Consider the following 13,011-nt stretch of genomic DNA (forward strand, 5'->3'; position numbering starts at 1 on the left):
TGTATTGTCAAATGTAAATGCAGGTGATAAAGCATGTGAGGAATTATATCCTGAAAAAAAAGTGAACAATTTGTAAAGTATTATTAGGGAGAAGTCCATTTGGTCTTGTAGGAGAATTACAAAGAGGTTATGTAACATAAATCATACGCCTATCAACCCTTGCCTTAAGATTAATAAAACCAAATGTGTCAGAGTTGAGGAAATTATTCTCTGTAAGGGCTTCTGTCTCTGCCTTGTCTTTAGTTCTGGGTTGATCAGTGACCCATTATGGAATACGTGTGGCAGTTGCGTTCTTCTCCTTTGGACGTGCTTTTCTTAGGTTTCCTTCTGCCTGTTTTCAGAATACGTTGAAAATACTTTAGGGGTTTGCATGTAATATGGATAAGGTCATTAATTAATTACATATTTTCTTCTTTCAAATTAATAAGAAATTCAGATTCACTTCTCTGTGTGGAAGATTACATTCATTTTTTCACATTTTACTGGTTTTTGTAGCTTCAGGCACTAGCACCCTGACGGGACTCCACCAGCCTGCACAAAGGGAAGCGGGTCATTAGCGTGTGGCAGTGGGCAGCAGGAAAGTGACATGCAAACAGGAAGGACATGACTAGAATGCACTGCCAAAAAGGAAACAGAGGAGAAATGTACATCTGTGTTGGCATGTGCCACCCAAACGAAGCAATAGAACGTAAAAGGTACCGTCATATAGCTGACATGAAAGCTCAAATACATTGGTGCCAAAATGTTCTCCAAGCTTGACCTGAATAAAGGGGTATCCCCAGTTGGAGGTGAAAAGAAACTTCCGGTACATCACCACCTTTTCCACACACATACGTCTTTTTAGATGCAAACAGCTGAGGTTTGGTATCTTTGCAGCTGAAATCTTTCAAGATGTCATTTGTCAAGTCATCCAGCCAGTACCAGATTCCCTCAATTACAGTGATGATATATTAATCTTTGGGTGCACACCACGAGAACATGACAAAGCACTCCTAAAAGTTTGTCAGCTGCTTACAGATGCCACACTTAAAATCAGCGCTAGCAAATGTGTATTCCACAAAACCAAACTCAAGTTCTTTGGCCACATTTTCTCAGAAGATGGCAAGGCTCTGGACCCAGACAAAATGAAGACTTTGATGGAAACCAGTCCTCAAGTCATGTGTATGTTGGGTTCCTTCGTAGGAATGGCCAGCTATTGTGCTAGATACGTACATGACATTAAGTGCGCCGCTGCGCAACTTGTTAAAACAGAATGTGAATTTCTAGTGGTTGCCAGCATGTGAACAGAACTTTCAGGTGATTTAAAACTGCTACTGAGAAAGCAACAGTTACGGCATACTTTCACCCTAAACTTCACACAAAGAAATTATAGTGCTTGCAAGGGCTAGAAGCCATCCTAGCTCATCATAGTGGTCTTCCACGTGCTCAGAGACACATTGTTGTGTATGCAAGCAGGAGCAATTTCAGACATGAATGAGTCTACGCGCAACCAGAAGAAGAAAGTTTTGCAGTTGCCTGGTTGTGTGAACATTTTTATGTTTTTCTCCTCGGCAAGTAATTCACAGTAGTAATGGATTATCAGGCCCTATTGGCTATCTTTGGCAACTCTAGAGCAAAGATGCCTCCAAGAATTGAACGCTCGAGGTTGTGGTTACAAGAACATGACTATGATATTGTTCTCAAGCCAAGGAAGGATCTAAACCCTGCTGACTATCTCTCCCATGTTCCACGGCCACTGACAATGTCAAAATCTTCAGTAGCTGAAGAATACCTCAATTTCGAAGTACATTTGAGCTCTCCCACGGCACTTTCTGTGCATCAAGTTGCTGCTGCCACTCAGGAAGATGAAGACATGACCACGGTCAAAAGGCTCATTGACACACAAACATGGAGACTCAAAACACGAAAAGGAGGGGACTTGGAAGAACTTAAAAAGTTCCACAACATTCAGAAAGATTTATCGGTGACCCAGGAAGGGATCATACTAAGAGGGTCAAGAATCGAGCTCCCTGTCACTCTGTGTTCCCAAGGGTATAAACAGTGTATTAGCTATTAGCTGGCCTCAACGGGTGCAATACGGTGGTTCTGATATTCTGCCCAATGTATCTCGACTAGTATATTGTAAGCAGTAGAATGGCTGCTCTACCACCTGGTTGCAGATACCAATAAAAAGGATTTTCAATAAAAAAGTACTGTACTTCCCAAATGTCTAAGACAAAGGGCCATTGAACTGGCCCATGAGGTACGTTGTAGCATTGTAATCACAAAATGAGCACTATGAGAGAAGACCTGGTTTTACGAAACTGGATGAAAGAGTGGAGGATAAAAGCGTGTCACATCTGTAACTGCTTATCAGCAAAAATAACTAATTATCCACTAACAATGTCAAATCTCCCTGCAGATGTGTTGGAGAGGGTGGCGATTAACTTCTTTGGACCTCTTTCAAATGGCAAATACCTGATGGTACTCATGGACGAACACACTTGATTTCTACAGGTTAAAAGCATCTTGTCCCCATGGCATGGAAAAGTAATGAGAATTCTTGATGACATATATGCAACCTGGGGAATACCCCAAATCTTCTGTCTGATAATGGTCCTCCATTCAGTAGCAAAGATTTCAAAGAATTTCTGGGTCACCTAGACACCAAGCAAAGACTGATCATACGATTGTGGCTGCAACCCAATGATGTGATTGAACTATTCATGGTACCCTAAAAGAGCGGCGCAGCGAGCCTCTGCTGAAGGAATGACAGTTGACCAAATGCTGTTTTATGTCCTATACGCCTACCATACGAGCCCCCACTCAATGACAGGAGAGAGTCCAGCTACCATCATAATTGGTTGAGCAAGAAGGACATTCGTTCCCGAATGGACTGCAGACAGACAACTGGATGTAAAAAAAAATGTCAGCTCACAGATGCCAACAAAAAGGAGAAGATGAAGGTGTATACTGACACCAAGAGAAAGACATGAGAAACCACAGTTGAAAAGGCAGATTAAGTGATACTGAGGCAGATGCATAGACGGAACACTGACGCTCCATTTGCTATTGAATCACTACAAGTGGTGAAGAGGAAAGGAACCATGGTCACTGCATCACATTCACTCAATATATGTCACACTTCAAACAAATATTGCCTCCATCAGAACAGTCAAGAAACTGACAAAGATAGGGCACATGAACCCCAACCGCCTTCTAGCCCTGGACAGGAGCCAGGTGAGGTGGACGGAACTGCATCACAACAAATGATCACCACGAGGTTTGGACACCAGGCGCATCAATTTCGTAGGCAGAATTAAGAGATCTAATGTTAATTTTCCAGACCTAGCAGATATTTAAATTAGAGGGAGATGTAATGTCGGCCCCCCGACTCTGACGGGAGACATCACCAGCCTGCATAAAGGCAAGTTGATCATTGGGGTGTGGCCGGAGTGGCAGGAAAGTGACGAGGGAACAGAAACAGCAGGACTAGAATGTACTATAAAGGGCAATAAAGTTAGTTGCTCCCCAAATGCCGTGTCCTCAATATTTGCCTGCACGTCAGTGTACACTACAGTGTTGACAATTCATAAATTTGATATAACTATTTATAACATTGATGTGATGCGTCAGAGAATAACTGTACTCACTGATCAGTAGAGAAGCACACACCTTTGCGATAACCAGATATTTCAACATTTGCTTATTGTAAGTATGGAAGCTATGCATGAAATTCATTGTAATGAATTTCCACAGTGGCGTAGTACGGCTAAAGCTCAGGTATCTCTCTCTGGGTCAGTTCACTGAAGAAGCTTCTGAAACTTGAGAGCCAGAGCAAGGTGACTGACCCTCATGCTCTTGTGTTTTTCTAGGCCAAAGAACAATAGCTACAATACTCTGGCTCAGGTAGTACATAACGTCTCACCTTCTGGAAGCAGATTAAATACTGCATTTAGATGGGATATTGGACACACTGGTAGATAAGTCGTCTTGAGGTAAAATGAACATTTCCTAACCTCTTGTTTGGCTTTTTTTTATGGTTTATAAGGGTGGTCTGTGACTGAGAAGTGTTTATGGTCAGTACTGCCGCTTAACATTGGTGACCCAGAGTCTCGCACATTTAGGCTGGTGTATAGGTTTAAAAAATTTTACTCCCTTTCTACACCTGACTGTTCAATAGTAGCTTGGTCCATTAGCCATGGCTTTACTCTAGGAGGTGGTAACTGGTTGATATTCAGATTCCATCTTACACAGTTAGCCAAAAATAAACTCAGTGTTCAGCCAGAGCTGTCACTTTAATGAATGATAGATGTTTCTTTACAAATACTTAAAGCAGGACTGATCAAATGCTGATCAGAAAATAAGATAGTCCAGATGTCAATCAGAAAAGACAACCAGAGGTTCTAACCGATGTCTTGGCTCACCAACAGATGTCGCAAATGCATCTTGTACCCTCAAGATGCAAATTTCATCTATATGACTCCCCATGTCAGTATACTAGGCCTAGTCCCAGCCTTAGGTGTTGGCATCAGCAGTTTTCAAAGTTCTGTAATTAGTCTGGCATCCCTCCCATCGATTGCCACAGAGCTTCTTCCGAAGTATAGACTAGTATAGACAAATGCATGTAACAATCATATAGACCCAATAACTAGACATCAATCTTGAAAGCAGATTTAGAATAAATACTTATTGAATCAGTAGATCATTGTTCTTGCTTTAACTAGTTTACTTCTCTATTTTTTAAATTAAACTTATGTTCTCCTGTTTAGCCCATTAAGAAAATTGTCACTCCTATGTGCATTACACCATGATCTTTGTCCTTCACACCAGCAACCCAGTCAACTACAAAATATGGACGAGTGTTGAATCAAACCAAAACTAATTGTCTGTCACTGGGTGATTCTGAGGGTATCTTGTGCACATTCTTTCACTGAGCACCCACATTTTTATATCTATGAAAATCTTTTTCCGACTCCAACATTTAACATAGATTTTCAGGTGAAGGCTGTACCGGAAGCCGCCTGGCTTCAACTTCACCTACTGCAACCCATTTTCTTTCTTTATTCTGGCACGCTTTACATACATACATACAAGCCCTAGTTTGAATTCTGGAAAAGCTCTGGGTATGCTACATTAACCGGATGCAGAACATAACCATGTTTCCATTTCTGTCAAATATTTGCAGTCTCAGAATAGCCTCTTGAATGCAGCTTATTGAACATATGATTTTGAATATGTTAGAGTTCTGATTGTAGCAGAGTCAGGGTAAACCAGTGTTACAACTGTACTATTGGTCTCTTCCTAATGTAGTTTCTGAGGAAGTGTCTTGTGATTTGCATTGGAAAATGTACTTTCAAGTACTGACTCAGTTTCACAAAATGTTACATGATTAAGCCCATATTTGTGGTCTAGTGCCTAGGTGGCCAACTGAGGATCAATCAGACCACTCACAGTCTCATCCTCTCTATTTAGGGCAGTTTTTGGGGAAATCACTTTGAGTAACTGTGCCTCATTTCCCTTTTTTTGCAAGAATTGTGAGTGTGTACCAAGTGCTAGATCAATGACTGATTACCTTTTTATGACTAGATAACCTCTGCAAGATCTTCTCTGAGTCAAAATGTTAATAGCAAATTCTAAAAGCTGTTTATGCATGTAAGCTTTGCTTTTTATGTTCAAGGGTTTGTTTGGCACACCTAAAAGATTTTGTTGGGAGCAGATCTACTCACAGAGGCTGGATGAAGGTGTGAAGAGTTGAATGCAGGGCTGAAATGTCCTAGAGGTTTATGCTTATCCACAAGCTAAATGTTTAAGGGCATTTGCCTCCTCCTTTCAACCCCGTTCCTACCCTGGAAAAGGTTTCTAATTTATTCCAGACAAGAGCAGAAGTAAAGCACTTCCTATATAATCTGCAGTGATTTCCTGGGCTGGATGTATATCAAGAAAAAGGCTGCTTTTGGCTAAATCTCCCTCCAGGTAGGTATCTCCGTGTTTTGGCAATTCCTTCTTTACACGTGTTGAAATAAAGGCTATTAACACACAACATAATACTTCTCTGAACCCTATTAGAGGTCTCCATGCCATTATTCTTGAAAACTTTGCTTGCCTAGATGTAAACAAGAAACTATTAAGACTTCCCTTGGAAGTTGGAGTGACAACGTGTGGAAAGGTACAGCAGTTAGGAAAGCAGAGGCTCCTAATGCTGATGCTTTATGATAATTCTATATTTGGAGATCCCTATGAGTTTCCGGTGTTAGTGGTAGGTCAACAATTAATTGTATTAGTTATGAGAACATCCTAATTGGTGCAGTGTGTTTCGTCCCAAATAGCAGTTCAATAACATTATCAATATGCTTTCAATATCTTCATTAAGGCTGATTTGAGTGTAACCCTGTATAAAAATTATATAATCTGCAAATAAGGAAATCTTACAAGATTTTCAGGTGATCAGTAGTCCCTTATATTCTGTTCTCTTGTTATGTTTTGGTCAAATGGATAATCAATAAAGCAAAGCTGAATGGAGATTGAAGTCATCTCTGCCTGGTCCTGTGGAAAATGCTGTCTAAGCAGTCTTTTGGTTCATGTTGATCCTAGATTCATGGAGTTGTCATAATTGACAACTTAATACCGTTAGGGCACATTCCATATCTCAGTGTGAGACCAGTTTAATTGAATGTTAAAACATGTTTATTAACATTTTAGATCTTTATCTTGGCTGTGTAACTTGCATCTCTCTTCTTTTCCTACTACTGCCAGTGGCAGGTTATGATAGTGAAACAGGTTTGGAACCTCTTTAGATAATTATTCGTGGGTTGTGATAAAAACTATACCCAACCTAAGAATATCTAAGGATGATGTTTTTTTTCTGATGGCTATGTCTAACTGATGATTCCTCACCTTATATTACTCCCCAGGTGTGAGAGTGGATCCAGAAAACATTTCTCTAGCAAAGTTCCTAGTTTGAACCAAGCAGCTCTACGTTGACTCCATACTGCTGTGGAAGTGACAAAGCAGAGCTGCATACAGGTGCCACATCTGTGCTGTTGTCAATTCTTTTCTTCCCAAGCTTTCCAATGCGGATCCAAAGCCTGGCTCCTAATTTTGCCTGCCTCCTGCGACTCCTGAAAATTGAACTAAGTCCAATGTTAAGCAACCATGTCCCCTCCTACATGTTTGAAACTAAATCATGCCTGTTGGACACAGATGTGGAACATAGAAAGCACAAGGTGTGTTTCTAGTGCTTGGATTCAGGATACAAATCAAAGTTGTGTGACAAATGTGCCTTCATGCACAAGATGGAGATCCAGGACCAAGAAGCGAACAGAAGAAGAGGTCCCAGACATTGTGTAAGTCCCACTCCAAAGTAGAGGGTACGGACTTCCTTCTCCTTCCAAAACCACGCCAGCGAGAGATCAACTTCATGGTCGAAGCCCTCCCGTAAGTCAAAATTAAAAGTCCAAATGCAGCTATAAAAGGCCAAAGAAGGAATCAACCACATCCTGCCAGGCTCTAGCCAAAGAGAAAGCAAGAGGGTGCTGCAGTGTTAGTCGATCTCCTTCCATAACTCCAGTTGTTGAGCCAGTTCCTCTATCGATCCTTGTGCGCTCCAATTTTCAAAGACATTGGTAATGCCACAGCAAATTGACTCCTTTAAGCATGCCATGCATCTTCAGGTTCCAAGGATTCACAGGGGCCCTGAGTCAGCTTGCCGCCAGCAAATCCATCTTCCTCTTTGTCTGGCCCCATCCAATTAGTTACAAACCCTGCACAAACTCCAATAAGACTTCCACCCTAGCTCTCTGATACTGACACCACTGGTGCCAGAGGAGCATTCGGGATTGGTTCTGAAGTCTGACATTGAACTGAGTGATGTTGTGCTATGAAATTACTAAAGCACAATCAGTTATCATGCAGCTTGACTATTATCCAATTCTTCTACCTGGGCAGCTGTGCCAGAGGATCAATTATTTTTTTGGCTCCAGACCAAAGTTTACCACCACCCAGAAATAGTGATGATGGAAATGAAGATGGTCTATCCCCACATTATGATGATGACAATTTTTACATTGACTTAATTTAAGCCAGAGAGCTTGATACTGCTCTTGAAACAGCATCAGACTTGCCTTTTGGACCACCAGCAGTAGAGCGTGCATCATTTTCAGTTGTAATTCTACAAGCAGCTGAGGTCTTGGACCGTCAACCTTCCTCCAATGAGACTATGACTAATGTCCTTGCAGAAATCTTACAACGTGGGCCAACTATATCTGAGCCCTTGCTCCCTTCCAGTGAGGCAGTAATGACCACCTGATCAAAGGCCTGTTCTTGCCTTTCGAGACATAGGCAGGTGGCCAAATGTCCCAGACCGGTGCCTGGCAATCCTGATTTTCTCACTTAATATCCACTCCAGAGAGTCTGGTTGTTCAGGATTCATTCAACAAGGTGAAACCCAGTTCATTTCCCATGACTCTTTTTGATAGGGAGTCTAACAGGAGTAAGGCTTTTAGAAAACACACGCTCTGGCCGGCTAGCCTAGCATTTCGATCGGACAGTGTAGTCTGCTTATTGTGCCAATATACACATAACTTCTGGGACATGGCCACATAGATCTTACTATCGGTTCCAGAACACCTTAAGGCCTCACTGGTTTAGACCATTCAGGATGGTCACGAGGCCAACAAATACTTGGCCTTGATACTACTTATTGTCTGGGAAGGGCCGCTGGCACCAATGTGATGCTCTGCTGCCACGTGTGGATTCTCTTCACAGGATTTCATGAACGCTCCCTTGGTCTTTGGACCCCTAGCTAAACATTTCTCTCACCATATTAGGATATTCTGAGGCTACTGTAGGGGGCTGGTGTATAGGTTTCAGCAGTCTCTCAAGCCACTGCTGCAAATCACCCTAGTCCTTTTGAGGCTAGGTATGTGGAGCTGCAGGCAATATGCAGGTCAACATGGGCACCAGTCCTTTCAGTCTCCTTCCCTTGTAACAACAGCCACCAAGCTGCTCTGGCTTGCTATCAGCTGCACTCAGCTACCCTGTCGGAGGCAGGATCCACACTTTCTCCCAGGGTGGTACCCATTACACCTTTCTTTTTGTTCAGCCAAATCTTCTCCCCACATTTGAATGAATCTCAGAAGCAAACTTCCCCATTCTGTTGCAAAAGGTGTGAGTTTTGTTTTCCAGAGTAGCTATCAAGAGAGTTCCAGGCTCAGATAGTAGAGGGTTGCTATTCTTGCTATTTCATTGTGCCGAAGAAGGATGGGTCCATTTTGGACCTTTGACCTCTGAATGCCTTCTTGCACACTGGTGACTAGATGGTGTCCTTAGACCTGGAGGATGTGCATTTTCATATATCATCCTGCAGTCCCACAGACATTACCTGAGGTTCAAGGTAGACCACAAACATTTTCAGTGTGCCATGCTCCCCTTTGACCTCACCAGTGCACCTCAGGTGTTCACAAAAGTGAAGGCAGTGATACTGCCCATCTTCGGGCTGGCTCACAGCGGTCACTCGTAGACCACCTACAGATGACGGCAAACCCCTTGACATCGATGGGCTTCACAATCAAGAGCCAAAGTCAGGACCTCTTCGCAGAGACTTCCTTTCAATGGAACGGTCATGCATGCGGTACAGTTCAGGGCCTTTTCACCGTTGCAACGAGTAGCGGATAATCAGGCAATGATTCTTATATTTGGGTCTTGTCCAGGATCTCAATGAAAGGAATTCTGGAACTCCTTGACTTTTTGGCCTCCAGCATTCTCCTTTTCAACTACGTCAAGTGGCACATGTGGGCTATACAATGGAATATGAAATTCCAGTGGGCCCCGCCCCAAGGAAACCTATTTGATTCCATTAATATTTCAAAGCAAACTACACACAATCAGCAGTGGTGGCTACTCAGCTGCAATTGGACCAGCAGAAGACCCTTCCTTCACCTTCCAGAGCTGACGGTGGTGACAGACAAGTCACTGCTAGGTTGGGGTGACCATCTGGGGCAGGTGGAAATCAACAGACTCTGGTCTCTGATGGAATCCCACCTCAATATTAACTTGCCGCAGTTATGAGCCATTCACTTACATCCCTACCATACATCAAAGGGAGGTTGGTGTAAGTTCTTACAGACAATACCACCACCATGTGATATTGCAATAAACAGAGCAGAGTGGGGTTCTAGCCCCTGTGCTAAAAGGCTCTGTGTCTGTGGAGTTGTTTGAAGTATCAGTGCATCTTCTTGTTCTGGCAGGGACCTTGAATGCCGGGGTGGATGAGTTCAGCAGATGGTGCATGGCAGACCACAAATGCTGCCTACATCCTGAGGTGGCACAGAGCATATTCCTGCAACATGGAGACTCCTAACTAGATCATTTGCCACAGTCGAGAATGTGCAGTGTCAAGCGTTTTGTGTGATGGAGTTTCCGTAAGAACACTTTCTTGAGGATGTGTTCTGGCTGAAATGAAACTTGGGACTGCTGTATGGCTTCCTGCTTCTGATTCACCTACCACGTGCTTCAGAAATGACCAGGCCTAAGTAATTCTAGTGGCTGTGTATTGGGACACAAGCGTGTTGTACCCAAAGCTTCTGGGCATGAGCAGTTGTCCTCTAATCGGGCTTCCATTAAGCGAGGGCCTCCTATCTCATCAACAGAGCAGGGTCCTCCACCCAGATCTACACAATCTACATCTTGATGCGTGGAGTTATAGCAGCAACAGTTGATTGTATTTGAACTACTGCTGGATGTGGTGAATGTCAACCTTGCCACCAGACTCCCTTCCAGGAAGTCCATTTATACCTGGTGATGACGCATGTTTGTGTCCTGGTGTGGTAACCACAAGCTTGACAAAAGCTGTCGGATATTCTTTTGTTTCTTTTGTCTTTGACCCACCAAGACCTTGCATTAAGTGCTATTGAAGATTATTTGTGGCTCTTTTTCCCTTTTTACCTTTGCAGGACAAACAGTCCTTACTTACATCACCTGTTGTAATGAGGTTTATAAAAGGCTTGACACACATTTCCTCATAAATAGTTTGTGGTGCCATTATGGGACCTTCTTTTGATCTTAATGTTTCTCATATGCATGCCCCGTGAGCTGATGCGTAGCTGCTCGCTGCACCTCCTTACTTTAGGGACTATCTTTTTTTTAATCATTTCAGCTTGTTGTGTGAGTGAGCTTCAGGCACTGTTGATGCATCCTCCCTATGCAACTTTTTTTCCAGACAATCTGGTGATGAGGATTCAGCCAGCATTCTTGCCTAAAGTTATGACTCCTGTCCGTGTTGGACTATCCATCATCCTGTCTAAGTTCTTTGGACCCTCCTAACCCCTCGAAAGAGGAGAGGCTTTATAGGCTGGACCATAGAAGTACTTTAAGCTTTTATATTGAGCGTGCCAGAAAATACTGCATGGACTATCAGCTTTTTGTGGGGTTCTCCACAGTAAAGAATGGGAAGACTGTGCCAAAGAGGACCCTTTTGAGGTGGATGGTCTTCTTCATTAGGCAGGAAGCATCCACTAGGAGGTCTGAGAGCCCATTGCACCAAGGCTAAGATTGCATCCTCTTAACATCTTCCAGGCTGTGACACAGGTGCAAGGAAACACCATTACTGTGACAGCCAGGTCTGGTGTGAAGGACGTTTTGCCTGCTTAGTCCTACAAACATTTTGGTCTACGTCCATTCCACATACTTTCCACCTGGGCAAGAACTGCTTTAGTATCTGTTCTAATGTGAGGAATCTGGGGTTAGAAGTATCCATTAGTACAACAAATTACTTACCTTTTGTACTGCTCTTGTTGGTGGATACTGTGTTTTACCGCAGATTCCTAACTGCCCTCCCTCCTCCATTTCTGTAGAGTGGCCTCTTTTTAACATCATCCCAAGTTATGAGTCTGTACCGATTGTTCACATCAAAGGGTAAGGAATGAGACAAGCAAGAAACTGATGTTTGCGTGCAAGGCAGTCCCTGATATGCAGCATTTCTTTGTCACTTATGGAGGGGTATAGAGTTAGTCAGTAGCCACATGGTGTTTTGCTGAGTGTATCGAAGGGATCTGCTGTTAGATAGAGCATGAGAGTGTTACCCAAGATCAGTAACTTGTTCATTGGACTGTTTGATATAACACTTCTGATGTTCCTAAGGGCTGTAAATAACAGCTCTTAGCATTACACAACCTATCGGGACTCAGTTAATCAACTTTAAAAGAATGCAAAGCATAGTTGGTCTTGCTGAGGTTCAAGTTTGTGATCTTGAGATAACTACAGATGACAGCAAAAAATGTGTAATTTGCAGATCCATCATGTTGATGTAACTATCTTGTACAACCTAAAAGATTTGAATTATGCATTTGAAATAGAACAGGCTGGTATAAGTCAAGCGGTTCTTTAGCAAGGTTTTGCATTTCTTTCTATTCTGCCCCTTTCTTAGGGTCGTCAGTACATTTGTTGTTTTTCTACTATTTAATAAAGTACTATTGGTTTCAATCTGTTGCTGGCTTTGACTTTCCAAATCCTGCATTCGTACATGCATTTTTCCTTGTTGTCTTTTGTTATACAGTGGTCTCTGATAGTGGTGTTTGTTTATAAGCCTTTCATGTAGTATGTTTAAATCTGTTCAAAACTATTGCATGTTGCACTTAGGTATAACATAATTTAAACTAGCTCCTGTTTCATGTTTTTGAGGATCCAACAAAAATCCTTTTTCTAGATAGGATGATTACTCATTTCCAATGTATTGTTGTTCAGACTACTAAACTAGTGATTCATAGCAGACCCTTATGGTTTTCTGCAGATCATTTTGATGCCATAATGTTTTGTATCTTTTGTATCTTTTTTGTACTGTGTTTAGATGTCCTACTTGGGGGGATTTAAAATGATATTCAGAAAGTCTTGTTTCTGGCATATTCATGTTCTACTGAACTTTCCCCTAGGTCTTTCCTCATTTTCTAAAGCATAGTAATGTCACACAACTGAGCTGCTCTAGAAATTTAAATCTTGTTTTTTATATGTCTGACCTTGCCCTTTTCTTCTCTTCTT

The 13,011-nt window shown here is 42.3% G+C and overlaps 1 protein-coding gene across 4 annotated transcripts in view; it reads left to right on the top strand.

The window, feature by feature from the left end:
* RFX3 (regulatory factor X3) overlaps positions 1-13,011 on the top strand; it is a 555,440-nt gene that overhangs the window by 426,322 nt on the left and 116,107 nt on the right. The gene's annotated exons all lie outside the window — the stretch shown is intronic.

This window comes from Pleurodeles waltl, chromosome 1_1 (genome assembly GCF_031143425.1).
Source record: "Pleurodeles waltl isolate 20211129_DDA chromosome 1_1, aPleWal1.hap1.20221129, whole genome shotgun sequence".
Lineage (NCBI taxonomy): Eukaryota > Metazoa > Chordata > Amphibia > Caudata > Salamandridae > Pleurodeles > Pleurodeles waltl.